General features: G+C 35.0%; 1 protein-coding gene across 9 annotated transcripts in view; it reads left to right on the top strand.

Moving 5' to 3' along the window:
* The window catches only part of SPAG16 (sperm associated antigen 16), a 908,675-nt gene that overhangs the window by 139,347 nt on the left and 752,686 nt on the right, over positions 1 to 16,642 (top strand). The gene's annotated exons all lie outside the window — the stretch shown is intronic.

The following is a 16,642-nucleotide window of genomic DNA, read 5'->3' as shown; positions in this document are numbered from 1 at the left end:
ATTGTCATGTCTAAATTGTGTTGCTCTTGTAGCCATTCATGGTTGGAGTGGTTTGCTCTTAGCCTGTCTCCAAATTGCTACTCATAACAGCAAAAGAAACTGCATATAGCTGCTGCAAGAATCTTAAAACTAATTGGTTTTGGCACTTGGTGGCAGTGCAGACTAAGTGCACTATTGTGCATATTTATTGTAGAGGTTGTAGTTCAGGCATAAAATGAAGCATAAATCTTTTCTAGAGAGGTTTGTACAATTTCTCTTATTAAAGATAAGATCTCAGCAACTATGCATTTCATTTGATTATTTTACTTACAATTTTACCAATGTATGTTTTTTCCTCATTAACAAATCATTTATTTTGTTTGTCTTGAGGATTATAGTATCATGAGGCACAATCACATCAGTTTAAAGACAAAACTTATTACTTGGGATTTGTTAAAATGCATTATTTTATGAATCTGCCTATTTATATTAATATGAAACTTAAGTCTTATAAAATTTATACTATTATTCAGTTTTCAAGAAAAATATTAATATAGACAATCATATGGTATAGTATTCCATCTGTGGTATATTAAAATTTTAATAAGTGGTCATCTTTTATATATGATCATGGATCTATCATTTTGATTATGGTGTAAGTAATATTATTTTCTTACATTTGTTCATATATTCCCAAGCTTATGTCATCAATATTCAAGAAATTTTAGATTTATAAAAAAATATGTGGCAACATAATGTAATTGCTCCTATTGTACTTAATGAGGACAAATGTCTCAGAATAAAATGTTAACCAACTCTAATAACTTTTTTTTTTCCAACTCTAATAACTTATATACATTAACCTGTGGTATTTTTTTTTCATTTGCAAACTTTGCTTGTAATGACTGGATATGTTACTTATTTCTATACTTTATTTGTCTATTTCCATGTAGCAAGAATATTTATTGTCTGTGGTATCTTACTTAAGAATACAGCAGATATGATCTTATCTGCTCTGATCAAAACCAGTAAGTTAATGAACCGAAAGGGTCTTTTGGTAAAGGAAGCCATAAAAATGACACATTCATACCTTAAGTATTCTATTTTGACTTAAAACAGTTCATTTGCATGCAGATGGCAGCCTTTTGATGTAAGGCCGTGGCATTTTCTTTGATTAAGTGATTGCGGATTGGAATTCTATGCCATATTTCTTGCATAAGGTATACCAATAATGTATCATTTACAGTTTCAATTTTGTGATTTCCTTAATCTGAAACAAGAACTTGAGACACTCGGAAGATGATCCTCTCATCTTTCTGTAGCATTAATTTAATTTTCATTGACAGCGGTTCTCCTTATCACACTCATATTGCGTCACCTTGATTAATCTTTGATTACAATAGCAAGCACAACTGGGATATAAGGAGGGTTACTTACAAACTCCTTGGAACTGTGTAATCATGGACCTTAGCTGGTGGGGAGTACCCTGTGCTGGTCTACTTGGGTGTGTTCTGAGAGCTCTGAGCAGTCAAGGTACAATGAGCACAACTAATGTATTTTACAAAGAAAATAGGAAATGCTGGTCAATTCAGCAATTAAGTAGAGATTAAGGGAAAAACTTCTATTAAATGAAAATGAAGAGAAGATGAGGAAGGGGGTATGTTTAACTTTTAGTAAAAGTCAAACTCTGGATTTCAACTTAATTTATTTTCAGCCTTTGGAAAGACAGCTGCCCTGGTAACTATTCCTGTAATCCAGGGAATAATTTCTCTGTCACAATCTTCACTAGTTAGCCCACTAGGAGAGAAGACTCTAACATTATAAGTTAGGCAGTAAAAAAAATATATATATAAAAAAATCAATCACTAATGGAAAGAATAATCACTAATCTTCTAGAGTAACAAAACTCAAAGGAAGATTAAGCTGTGACTTTGGGACGACTTATTTACCTGAGCCTTTTCTTGCCTGTCTTGCTCATTTCCAATTTGTCTCAGTTGCTACTTCCTTATACCACGGGTTCTTCATTGTCACATGCTTGTTTCTCCTCCCGCTCTTATTTTACTTCTTTCTCTATACTCTCATTCTATACTACATCCTTCACTAGCCATAATATAAAATTCAGTTGTAAATTCTCAGTGTTGCTCAATTCCATATTCTCTGTTAATTTTAAAACCAAATTACTTCCTGACCCCACATACACACACAAAGGTTTGGTACTTTATGGTTTTTTTAAATGTTTATTGATGCGTGTATATATTTCTTTTAGTAATAAAGAAAAGGCTTTTTGTTTTATGAGTAACAATTTGTTTTTGTTTGTCAGTTACCATCAAGAGAAATTATGTTCTTCTTGTGTTATATAGATTCCTTAACTTTATCAAAAAAACAATAATAATGATAATAAAAATGTATCAATAATAAAAATAAGCATCTATAAATGCCAGAATTCTGCTTTATATACGCTATCTTTAACCCTTGTATTTCTCTAGGGTATTTAATATTTTCCCATTTCTCTCTCTCTCTGTTTCTCTCCCCTTCTCTGTCCCTCTCTGTCACATACACACATATGTACACTTACAAATGAGGCTCAGACATTTTGAGAGTCTGAGAAAGAATTTGTATCAGATCTGGTTAACTCAAAAGCAAATCCCCAGTGAATAAGACATGCATTACTTTAAAGAAAAGTACTGAGGAAATAGTGTCTATTTTTACAATCAGGCATACAGATTTGGCAGTAACATACAACTATATAATGTATGAATTTGGCCAATATCCTTCCCCCCCTTTTAATTGCTTTAAACTTAAATATTAAAATAATTAGATTGTGTTTATATGCAGAATTTGTTAATTATATGTTCTTTCCTTGGAAAAACAGATTTATTAAAATGTATTTTTACTATGTTTTTCTAACGAGGTCAAAATAAAATAAATGCATTTTAAATTCCAGATAATTTAAAAATTCTTTTTTTTTTAAAAAAAGATTTTATTTCTTTATTCATAAGAGACACAGAGAGAGAGAGAGAGAGAGAGAGTCAGAGACACAGGCAGAGGGAGAAGCAGGCTCCATGCAGGGAGCCCTATGTGGGACTCGATCCTGGGACTCCAGGATCATGCCCTGGGCTGAAGGCAGGTGCTAAACCGTTGAGCCACCCAGGGATCCCCTAAAAATTCTTAATGTCTTACTAATTTGCATTTTTATAGAGTGAAGTTTCGTAGGTTGAAGAACCAGAAGGATTTTAAGTCAGATTAGGTAAGGGAGTTTTTAAACTCTGATTTAGATAGATATCTTTTTCCTACTTTCAACAGGATGGTTCCTATCAGCATAGAAAATGTCCTTCAGTAACTCCCATTAGTTAAAAAATACTTTTTTTGTCTTGAGCCAACAACAACCCACCATACCTATGCTGTTTCCTCAGGAGCTACTCTGCTCATTTTTATCAAAAAAGTTTGGCTGAAGTGCTGATGAAACTAGCATCCTCTACATGTTCTTTCTGTTTTCCTCTTCAGTGGAATTTCCCTTCTTTCCTCTGCCCTTTCAGTCATTTGGTCTTTCAGTGCCCACCACCAGTGCCGCTCAAACATTTTCTTTACCTCTTAGGTCGGTCAGTACAACCTACCATGCCTGTTTTTCCCTTCCTGACTCCCATTATTAGTATGGTTCTGGTTTCCTGCTGACTCTCAAGCTGTCCTGCTCAGCATCCTCAGGGGGCTGTTCCTCTTTTGCCAGACTTCTGGTTGATAGATTCTGTTTCCCTCCACTCCTTCCTGGCTCAGCCCTATTACTTTTTCTTCTCATTGCTACACTTCCCCAGGTGGCCTCTCCCATCCTCAAGCTATAAATACTCTCCATATGGTAATAATCCTCATGGTGATATCTCTATCATTGACTTCTCTTCTGAACTTGTGTATATAAGAAATGTCTCCAAATTGTCATGCCTACAAAGAATTGTTTTTTTTTTTTTTTTTTTTCCTGTCAGGAAACCTGGTCTTCTACTCTTCCTCATTTTTGTAAAAGCAAATTGTAAACTTCTGTGAATATATTCAAGTTAAAGGCCTAGGTGTCATTGGGATTGCTAATTCTCTCACCCTGCACTTCCCAGCATTAAATCTATTAGTAAGTCTGATAGGCCTTCCTCCAGAATGCATTTACATTTTTCTATCTCTGACACTACTGCAAAAGTCTGCTGATTCACCATACCTTACCCTGTAATAATTCACTCACTTCACAATAACCAAACAGATCTTTTTAAAATGTAAACCTGATCATTAGATTCCCTGCTTTAAATACAATATGTCTTCCCCGTTGTTTTAAAAAAATCCAAACTTCATCCTGTGGCATACCAGGTTCTGCAAGTTGTCTCCTGCCTACCTCTCTCTGGCCACATGGTCCCTCACACTCCCTGCCCAGTTCCCTCTGCTACCTCAATCTTTCACTCTTTGCAAATATGCCACATTTACTCCTGACCCAGGTCTTTATACTAACTCTTCCCTCTACCTGTGTTGTTACATCTCTCATTTTTGCATGTCTGGTTTTCTCATCTCTGATATATCAGTTCAAATATCACCTACCCAGAGAGGCATTTCTTGAAAAATGTAGCTTATACTTCTTTCTTCACTCCCCCAGTCACGCTTAATCCCATCATTCTACTTTATTTCCATCATGTTTCTCTGTAGGCATGCCATGCAGCATAAATTGTAAAGTGTTTTATGAAAGTAAAAAAAAGTTCATGAAATGTTAGTGTTTTTCTAGTTTATGTATAGCAGGGATGGGCTAGATACTCACCAACCCAGTTTTCTTTTCCTTGGGCCCTGGAAGATTGTATCTCCCAGTCTTCTGAACTAAGCTAAGTTGCGTGATACTAATTCTGACAAAAACCAGTATACACCACTTCTAGAACCAACCCCTAAGGCTTCCATTGGTATTATTCTGTCTCCATCCTCATTTTCCTAAGATAGAATTAAAGGACTTTGAAAGTGATGAGCCACATGCTAGAAGGAGCTTGTGTTCTTGAGTTATCTGTTGCTTGGTGAGTTCCCAACCTCCATCAAGCTTTGTCTGTGGTACTACTTTAATGCACTATATATCTGCAAAAATAGATGAGTTAGGCTATATAAGGTGAATGAAATAAAAATTTAAAAGCCTGGTATTACTCTTATATTTACTCATTCATTCAAGAAACATTTCTTGAGCATTTGTCAGGCACTATTCTATTCTGGGCTATTGACTAAATAACACAGAAATCTGCTCCTAGGGAGCTTATATTTGCTGTAAGGAACAAGGAATAAACCAATAATTAACACATCTATGCTTTGGTGTGGTTGATGGCCATCAGTGCTGGAGAAAAACAGCAGGACACAAGGAAATGGAGTGCAAGGTGGCTTCAGGTTTAAAGAGGGAATCCAGGGCTGTTCTGAGATTTCATACAATAGGAACCTAAAATGGATGAGGAAGTGAGACATGAAGAGAACTAAGGATTAACATTAGAGTTGGAGGAACAGCAAATGCAAAACCCTTATACTGGGAGCATGTCCAAAATATTCCAACAAGGAGACCAGAATAAACAGAGTAGGTGAGCTTAGAAAACAGGAGGAGAAAATGAAATTAGGTACTTGGGGACCAAAAGGGGTTTGAGTTAGGGGCCTTTTAGATGGTAGTAAAGAGGACATTGAATTTAATTCTGAGAATGCTGAAAAGCTATTGGAGGATTTTGAGAATTAATTGATTTGATCTACATAATAATAAGATCACTATGACTGCTGTGTGGAAATTAGACTGTCCTAAAGGGTTAAAGGTGGATAGAAGCTGGACAACTAGTTAGAAACTATTTCAGTAACCCAGGAGAGTTATGAAGATTTTCTGGGCTAGGATGACAATGGTGTAGAGGCTAAATGGTGAAAGATTTTTATTTTTTGATGAGAAAGTCATCAGGGTTTTCTTATACGGTAGATGTGGGGGTGAGAGAGGATTTTAGAGATGAGTCCAAGGTTTTTGGTCAGAGCCAATGAAGGTACAGTAGCCATTAATTTTATGGGCAAAGCTAAGGGAAGGGAAATTTTAGAATCTGGAGCTGTGTATATTATGTTCGGGATGCCTATTAAACTTCCAAGAAGGTTTAGATTTGAATGAGGCCCCTTAAAGTGTGCTGTGAACATAATCATAACTGTGTGTATGACCTGGCAAGTGGTTAGGTTCATGTCAGTACTAGTTCATGCACTTTCATGGAAGCCAACTCTAGAAATAAATAAATAAAGATAATAAATAAAGTAACTTTAAATGCCAAAAAAGGAGCATTTAGGAGTATAATTTTTTAACATGGGTCAACATAAAGCTTAATTTCTCTGATTGTTTTGGCTATAAATTATATATGCTTATAAGAAACTGCTAGTTATGTTTTAAGATGTAAATTTGCAAATTAAATATGAAGTTATTTTTATACCTATAAATATAACAGGTATTTTATAATGTATATTTATAATAAATTTAAATGATATTGTAATTGTTATGATGTTTATATTCTCCAAATAAGCAAAGAACTTGCAGTTTCTTGAAGCTTCAAGAAAATTTTCCTTAGGAGGGTAATGGTTATATACAGATAAAAATGTCTGTAAGCATTACTTATACGTAGTGTACAGAATAATTTAAAGTAGTTTTTATACTATGAACATATATCCTGCTAGTTTTGTAGTTTCCTATCAACTTAATAAGGTATTCAGTTAACTTCCATTAAATAATGATAATATTTATGCCATTACCTTTTAAGAAGGAAGAGGTACATGAATTTACAGTAAATGTAAACATACATTTTAATGACCTGTTTATCTTTTTGGGTGTGTTCCATGAATAAACATATCATCTAATTAGGAGATTAGATTTTCAATTTATTTCAGATTGTCTTCAGTGCCCTTGAGTGTATCTGCCTTTAGCTTTAAACTAACTTTGTTTAGACACTTTGGGTTTGTTGAACAGCTGTCATCTTCCAGAAGGTGTTCTGATTTGTTTTTTGGGTCAACTTACAGCTAAAATTATGGAAAGGTCTTTTCATTGGTTACGGATGGTGCACAAAGCATTTTCAGTTCCAATGTTTTGTAGATTCAGAGAGAAGACAGTTGCCCTTCTGGGGCAATAATAGTTTTTCATTCTGTTTTAATTACATAGATCCATAGTAATAACCACAGTGACTTACAAGAAGACATTGTTGGACATATTATAATTATATATGGCAATTATTTGTAGTACCAACAATATATAAAAGTCCCACCTATTAACTAAGGTTGGTAAAAATAAAACTATGCCTGTCTCCCTTAGGACATACATAGTTTCAGTTTTTGGAGCAGACAAATCATTCAGTTTTTGCATAAAACTTTTTCTTGAATATATTATTATGATAAGGCAAGTCAAATTTCCATGAAATGACATTGCAGTAATAATATTCCAGTAAATATGGAAACCATCTCTCACTTCACTGTCTTGCTTAGCTAAATGCTGGTATTGCCTATTACCTACTGTATGATAGAAAGGGAAATAAAAATTAAAAATAAAAGATATGGAGAATGTCAGGGAAGGTGGTTTAGAACAAGTACCAATGTACCTCTTTATTTTTAGCATTTTATTTAGTATTTCAAACTGTATATACATACTTAAACTCATAATTCAGTTTACATAGAGGTGGCAAGACTTGATGAAGTATGAGTAGTCAGTGGTTCCAGCAGTTTCTTTCATTACTGGTGGATTGCCTCACTTAAACTTGCCAAGACCTTATCTTTAATACTTGGTAAAGTTGTTGCATGTGGAATGGTATCTAATAATTTATTTTTTCTTGCTATTCACAATTGTATGGTGAATGGGTCATAAACATTAGTGCTTGTGCTGATGGGTTTAAATCTTAAACAATTTCAGCAATTTAATATGACCATGACTAGCTTGTTATCATCATATTCATTTTGTATTTATTACTTTTTTATATCAAAGGTATTTTATAATCTAAGAGCAAATAATATAACTTTTTATTAGATTTATACACCCAACATATTGAACAATATTTATGTCCTGAATTCAACTTTACTGACATGATCTCAAAGCAATGACGTAATTCAGAGTACCTCATAAAATAGGACATTCCAACTTGCATGTCTTGTAAGTACCTTGAATTTAGCAAGACTCCAAGCTAATTCCCTTTTCCACCATCATCCCCTTCCTCTCCAGCACCACCTTCTTCTTTCTCCCATTTTGGTTAGTGACATTGCCATCTATATAGTCACTTAAGATGATCTGTGAATCTTGAGTCCTTTTTACCACTTACTATTATATTCAGTCAGTCACTTAAGACTGTGTATTCTATATCCAAAATGAGTTTAGCAGCCATTCATTTGGTCAAAGCCCATCATCTATCACTAAGCTCCTCTAACAGCTTCCTATTAGTCTCTGCCTCTAATTGTCCCTCCAGGTAGAACTTATCTCCCTCTACTGCCATTGTAATAATCTTTCTAAAATGACATATTTTATTTCTGCTTTAAGATCTTGAATTGTATTTTAAGACCTCAAGACACACTTGGGTCTTCCCAATCTAGCTCCAGCCTATTTTTCTAGCTCTGTTGTGCCCCTTGCCTCTATACCACTATGTTCTACACTCAGTGGAAACTTTTCACATGTTCATGTCTTGGCTCACATTCCTTTGTCTGGAATATATGTACTTAATTTTCACTATTTGCAAATACTCAAGCAACCTAAAAAAAATCATTTTCTATAAATCAAACCTCCTTTCTGCTCTCTTGGCACTAGATATAGAATATAAAGGCACATATGTCCTGTTGAATCCCATTATGTGTCTCTGTCTCCCAATCTCTCATCAAGGACTCTTGAGGGCATAGATCATGTCTCATTGTGAATAACACCTGACATGTAGGAGGTGCATAGTATGTGTTGAAGGAATGAGTTCATGGATTTGAGTGAAAATATTATGTGCGGTCGTAAATCTCTAGCTAACTTTTAAAAATATCTTATCCACTTATAATCTAGGTAGCACCTGATGTCACCTTGTCCTTTAAATTTAATTTTGCTTGACTGTCCAGTGATTTCTGTGAATGCCTGTGATCCAAGTTTCCTACTTACAATCATACTCTGTGCAAACAGAGCAGCTGTTTGCAACTCTCACAGTTCCTAGAGTGAATTTGGTCATGCACTCACAGCCCAGTTCTCTCACATTTGGTGGGAGGTACAAAAGAGGCTTCTTTAATACAGCTTGCTTTATTTGCCCGACACTGGTTTCCTTGCTCTTGCGTGCCTGTCTCCTCAATAGTCAGCCCCTCATCCTCATATGTACTTTCTCTTCCCAGTTCCCAAACATCTGATTTTTAAAAAGTATTCCTAACACACTCACTGGATTCTTGACTCTTCTACTTTTCCCTCACATACTTGGCCTCCTTGATTTGCTTCTGAAATCTGACAGCTGAGTAAATTTTAACCCTGACCTTTGTGACCCAGAACCTGTGTGTTCGCTCCGTCATCTCCCAGATCTATTCCTTAGATGTCCAACCTGGTTTTCCAGATTTTTATCCATTTGAGGAATGAGGGTATTCCTGACAATCTGAAGAATGCTTTCATGAGAAAATCGAACAACAAATATAAATTTAGAATATATTGCCTGTTCTTAAATGATTCCATGTACTAAGGACTTTTCAACTGATAAAGAATATGTGAGAAGGAAAATTAGGCATTCTGGGTATTGCCAATATATGAATGTCTTAGATATGGGACAGGCAATAGTAACAATATAGTCAAAATCCTCCTCTTTTTTCAATGAGATCATTACTGAGGAGGAGGTGAAATGATTTAGTCAAGGTGAAGGACATGATTGGGTCACATTGCTAAAATGTGGTGCTATATGTGAAGGGAGAATAAGTTGTTCTCAGTTGGGATAAACACGCCCTTCCGCCTTGATTTTCTTCATTCCTTCAATACTTATATACTACATTTCTACCATGTATCAGACTCTATTCTAAACATTGGGGATGAAATGGTGAGAGACAGAGAGATAGATTGATTTATTTCCATGTTTCTATCATTACAGCAGTAAGACCTAGGGCCTAATTATTGACTGTGAGCCTGGAAGAAGTGGATGGTAGAGGATTGATGTTATTTTAGGCATTAGGGCAGCATTGTGGGGAGAAGGGCAAAAGGAGTCCTGCTGTCATATGTGGGAATAGAGATTAAATAGCTTGAATTTACTCTGAGTGTTCTCTCTGAAAATTTTCTCCAAAAGGTACTGAGTGCCTAAGTAAGGATTTGGGCCTTTCCAACAGTCAGTAGTTCCTGATCACATTAGAACAATGTCTGGAAATTATGGTGGAGCTGGGAGGAAGGGAAGGTATGTTTAAACAGTGTGTGTCAAGCATAATGAGAGAGGTATGATTTATGATATAGAATGAAGGCTTTTTCTTTATAAATATACAATAATTCTGGGGAGGATAGGGAGAGATCTTTTCCAAAGGAAAAAAGTAACTAAATTTCTGATCCCAATATGAGTTCTAGATTAAAATTTTCAAACTTGTGGTATATGAGACAGTTCTTACAACTGCCATTGCCATTGTGTAGGTTTTATCATTTTAATTCTATTGTATTAAACCAGACTCATATCAAAGATTTCTCAAGGGGTCTAACAAATTGATGGTAAGTTGAATAATACTTATCTTGATTTACTAATAATATTGAACATTTCTTGAACTGATATTAACTGCATGTGAAATTATGTTCTAGGAATAGAAAGAATTTATCTGTATTTGGTTTACGTTTATGCTTCTGGAAATACAAATAACAAACATATCACTTGGTGAAACAAAAAATTACATCTACTTGTAAAATTTTCCATCTTTTCTTCCTAATATCCTTTTATTTAAAATAGTCAGAAACTGCTATAATAACGCCAGCAATTCTCCAGAGGGAGCCAAATGTTCTGTATATTTAAAGAGGAAGAATGATCGATAAATGACTCTATCACAATTTCTCGGGGTAATTTTGAGAGTTTTTTTTTTTTTTTCTTTTGGGAAGAGTGTACCGCAGTACAGTTAAATCTAGTTGTCTAGTACATAACATATATTTTTTTCCTTTTGTGCTTGGTAGAAAATTTACATTTATTTGTATTATTTTGGTACATATTGAAAATAGATATTGGATTGATTATACTAAATCCTTGTTATTCTGGGAAACTAATATTCTTGATGTCAATTTTTGTTGCTAGCTATCTTGAATGTAACTATTTTTCTTTTTAAAAAGAAACCAAAAAGAGAAAAATGATGAAAATCATTAACTCACAGATTTAAGTGTACTGAATTAATCCAAATGAAATACAGTCTTAAGCTATACATGATTTAAGAGTTATGTGAATTTATTTTTGTTCTGCTGGGTATTTCTGGAGTGGTTTTTTATTTACCCTGGAGTAGTACATAGTAAGTAAAATACTTTTTTTTTTTTTTTGCATTTTAGAAGTTTTACCTCCTTTATACAAGGAACCACAGTAATTTGGTTTTCATTGATTACCTACTGCAAAGTCATTTAGTTTGAAGTTTAAACTTTCAAATAATAGGCTAAATAAAATAATGGTTTATGAACTAGTCTTTCTTTACTGTAGATCAGCTAACATTTGTTCTTAAGTCTTGGATGCGGCCCATACAACAATACTCAAACTGAACATCTATTGAGGAGTTGAGCCAATCACTGTAGTAGAGGCTTATTGTCTCAGTTGATCCACATTAAAATTCCTTAATATGGCACTTGTTATTTACCTGTTTTACAGTGAAGGAATCTGAGATTTCAGAATGTTTGGCACCTTACTCTTCATTGATTGCTGTGTCTTTGTTTCACCTGTATTCATGATTTGTGTGAAACTTTTTGTGGTTAAAACGCATAAATTTAGGGACATAGTACAGGTTAGTGGTTAAGAGTACAAAGGCTAGTGCTAGCTTTGTTCAGATTGTGATTCTAGTACACACCTACCCTGTGACTTTGAGCAAGTTGCTTAACCTATTTATTTCTATTTCTTTGCAGTAGCCCTATGACCTTGGACAAATGATTTAACCTCTAATTCTAGTCTAAAAAAATAAGAATTATTATTTTATCCCATCCCAAAGGGCTGCTATAATGTTTAAGTGAATTATTATTTGTAAATAAATAACTCAGGATGTTATAAATTCTAAATGTTAATAATAAATAGCTTAAAGATCTAAGAAAAGGGGCTAAATTATATCACTTCCATTAGGAAATTACTGATGATAGAACAAATTTTATAATTTTTGGTAAGGAATACTCTATTCCTGGATGGCAGTTTTCTGAGTTTATCGAAGAATTTAGTCATATGAGACTTAAGACTTAAAAAGGCATTTTTTTTTAGATTATTTTACCCCAGTAGTTTAAGGAATTAAGAAATATCATGATCTTACCAAACCTGGTGGATACAAGTATACCTTCACTTACATTCTGCATTGTCAAAAATTATTTAAAGCAGTTAAAATATACATTTAATACTGTAATTAGTAAAATTAAGATAATTAGTTAAAAAACATAAGTAAAATTGGAATGGAAGTTTTTTATTTTTTAGGAAAAACTCTGTTTTTCCTTCCTATGTAGGAAAAAATCCAATTTTTTCTACCATGTATTTCTTCGCTACTGTGTGTTTCTTCCCCAAGTGCCTCCTTTACCTTTATAGAGAACACTTCACTTCTGACAACTTCTGGCCACAAATTGTGTAGAGGTTTTCCACACAGCAGGCAATTCTCTGTGCTACCAGATGCATGTCCCACTTCAACTCAATTCTGATACTCCCTATTTGAAGATATATCAGATTCCACAGGATAAGGTTTTAGCCCTACAAGACTAATTTTCCCTCAGTTCCCACATCTACCCCACTCCCCACTTCAGATACCAGTCACAAGCCCAGATTGTTTACATGTACTTTGACTGACTGGCTCAGGTTCAATTAATTTGCTAGAACAGCTTATAGAACTCAGGGAAATACTTATATTTAGCAGTTTATTAAAGGATATGATAAAAGATACAAATATAAACATCCAGATGAAGAGATATATATAGGGCTGGCTCTGGGAGAGTCCTGAGAAAAGATTCTGTCCCCATGGATTTGGGGTGTATCACTTTTCCCAGCATGGGGAGGTGTTCACCAACTTGGGAGCTCTCTGAACCCTAAGCTTTTGAGATTTTATGTGGCTTCACCATGTAGGCATGACTCATCATTAACCCCATATTCAGCCCCTCTCCCTTCTCGATAGAATAGGGGATGAGGCTGAACATCCCAAACTCCTAATTATGGGTTGGCCCTCATCCAGGAGCCATCCAGGGGCCCAGAGTTGCCTCATTAGAATAAAATATTGCTATCACCCAGGAACATGTGTTCCTAGTGTCAGGAACTGGGGTTGAAGACCAAATATTAGAGCAAAAGATGCTTCTAGTTTTCTTATCACTTAGGAATTTTCAAGGGCTTTAGGAGCCAGGAACCAGGGACAAAGACCAATATATATTTTTTATTATCTCACAATTATACAAAATCTATATCAAGTGATACCAACCATTTTCTAGAGATAGATCATAATTTTGACAATGGTTTTAGCAGTCACTCATTTAAAAAAAAGAAAAGGTCCATGACCTTTACCTTCTCACCTTTAGAATCTAAGAAAAAGAAGACATTGAGTGGGATATTCAGCCTTTGTCTTTAAATTGTAGGTTAGCTCTTGTTAAAGAATCAGTTCCCATTAGGAGCCACCTGCCCTAGAGTTGACGAACCTGGTTCCTCCAGTCTGGGGAAGATCCTACCTATCCTGTCTAATTTGATTCTGATTGCATCACTCCATTCTAAAGAACTTTCAAAGAGTACCCATTGTCCACAGGAAAAAAAGTTTAAACTCTTCCATGACACTCCTCAGACCTTTACTTATCTAGTTCTTGCTTACCCCTTCAACTCTTTGTCTCTACCTACTTATACTCTAGATGTTTCAGTAGCTGGACCTTTTCACTTCTCAGAGGCTGAAACCAAAAACATTAGGTTCTGTGTGTTGATTGGGCTGAGCTATCTGGTTTTGTTTGTTTTCAGTGGTTTGGCTGAGGTCACTCACTCAGCTGTATTCAGCTGGTGGATGTAAAGTTCCAGCTGACATGTTTGATGTTTCGGTCTCCTTTTCTCCCCTGCCCCTTCCTGTCTTCTCCTATTTCATTTTATTGGATTTCTTTGTGTGACTCCCATTCCTCAACATGATTTCCTGGATTGTCTTACAATATGGTAGCTGGCTTCTAAAGGTTAGGAACAGAAAGAATTTAGTGCTCCTCTTAGTATCTGAGCCCTGGGCCTGTAAGTCCCAGAGTTATTTTTGTTAAATTCTATTGGAGAATCACAGGTAGCCAAGATTCCAGGGGCAGGAAATAGATACCCTTTGATGGATGGAGTGGCATGTGCACACACTGCGAGATGGACTTTTTAGACCATTTTTGAATGTTATCTACCCTACTAACCATACTGATTTTAATTAATTACATTTATTTCCTGAAGCATCCTTTGTCTTGATTTCATGTGTTACATAATCTGCTTCAACTGTCTAAAGCATTTATTATATTCATAGTTACCATGTCCTTTAAAGAAGCCTTACTTGACCTAACATATTTAGACTACCTTCCCCTCCCCGTGGAATCCTGTAAGTGGTAGTGATTTTTTAAATCAAAGCATATATCACAGTTACGTGCTTAATGTCTGAGTATTTGAATCTCCTGCTGCTTATCAGCTTCATGGGAAAAGATCCAGGCCTTCTTTACCATAAAATCCTAATGCATGTACAGTTTGTGACATATAGATGTCATTTAAAACCTAGTTGTTGGGGATCCCTGGGTGGCACAGCGGTTTGGCGCCTGCCTTTGGCCCAGGGCGCAATTCTGGAGACCCGGGATCGAATCCCACGTCGGGCTCCCGGTGCATGGAGCCTGCTTCTCCCTCTGCCTATGTCTCTGCCTCTCTCTCTCTCTGTGACTATCATAAATAAATTTAAAAAAAAAATAAAACCTAGTTGTTGGAGGAATGAATGAACAAATGAATGGATATTTAGAAAAAAGGAGAGTTTGCAGGTTTACTGGCCAAGTCACATGCACTAGATATGGAGGATTTTTAAGGACTCTTCCGATAGAGATATGAGTTAGCCAGTTTCTCATCATTAGATATTTTTTCTGTAATTGCATCCTGTGCCTTGTGAAATTTTAATGATACAGACACACTATATATGTTGCCCTGTTGAGAATGCAAATTAGGCAATGGGTGAAGTTATGTCAGTGTTGATTCTTTCCAAAAAAGAAGATGGTTGGGGTTTTGCTCTTTGATTGCCTTCTCTATGCATATCACCATATTACTTTCACAATGGTTCCTTTTAGGTCTCTTCATTGAATACATAAGAAATGTCATGTTGACATATTAAAGTACATTTCAAAGAAACCACTTTGGAAGAATGTTTGATGGTGAAACCACCATTCCCATTGGTCCTCATAATTGTTCTCCACAGGTCAAGTTAAGGCCATAATGTCAACTAAATATTCTAATGTGAAATTGGCATTTTCATTTTGGGGGAGGGTTTGTGAAAAGTCTGAGGACCCATTTATGGGTGCCATATGAATGTTGCAGAGAAAGCTAGGGGACAAACTTCCCTTGTTTAGAGGAAATTTTCCCATAGTTTAGTGCTACTTTTAAAAATAAATCCTAAAATAACAATTTTGTGATAAGAAATAAAGGAAATTTTTAAAATGAAAGTGAAATAGTAAAACTTAGAGGTTTACAAGTTTAAAAATAAAATGTGATAGATAGAAACAAAAAACATGTTTAAATTTCAATCAAGGAAAAATTTTAAGAAATAAAGATGGAGAGATATTAAATTAAAAACCTAAAGAAGAAGCCATAAAGTAGAAAAGTTAAACTAGAAGGTTAAAAATAAAAATGGTTTTCAGTGTAAAAATGAAGACAATTAGAGGTGTTTCCTTTATGTTTTTTCTTTATGGATTTTTCTTTATGCCTTATAAACAGTAATATATGTCGAGTAAAGATAAGGAAAATCAGCTGGAAATAGGGAGACTAAGGATAAAAGATACAGTGAGCCAATTGAAGTTGAGGAAAGGAGTAATTTAAAACAACCAGTGAAAATCAAGGCAATTGGAAATCCAAAAAAAAAAAAAAAAAGGAAAAGAAAAAAAAAGCAAGCTGCTGCTTCGTGATAAAATTGTACGTTCTATAAAGATGTCAGAAAATAAGTTTGAAAAATTGGGGGAATTGGAGAATGTGTAAAATTTCCAAGATAGAGACCAGTAAGGCTGAATCATAGCTAAATGTCCCTATGAAGATGTTCAAGATGCACATCTCTATGAGAGCCCAGGCACGAACCACCCTTTACTTCACCCTGACCATCTATCAGTGAGACACAGACTTGCCCTTGTTGGCAAAAAATTCAGACCCTTTGGACATATCCACAGCAGTGTGCTCACTGTTCTGCGGTCTTTCGCCCTCAGAATTGCTCTACTGCCTAGATAAATACTTATTTCCATTCAAAGAAGAGCATTTAAGCACTGGTGTGCATTTAAAAGTAAGATATCATTTGTACCATAAACATTTCAGAATTCCTTACTATGTATAGCGGCATG

Source organism: Canis lupus, chromosome 36 (genome assembly GCF_048164855.1).
Source record: "Canis lupus baileyi chromosome 36, mCanLup2.hap1, whole genome shotgun sequence".
Taxonomy (NCBI): domain Eukaryota; kingdom Metazoa; phylum Chordata; class Mammalia; order Carnivora; family Canidae; genus Canis; species Canis lupus.
Note: the sequence above shows the minus strand (reverse complement) of the source record. Positions and strands in the feature narration are given on the sequence as shown.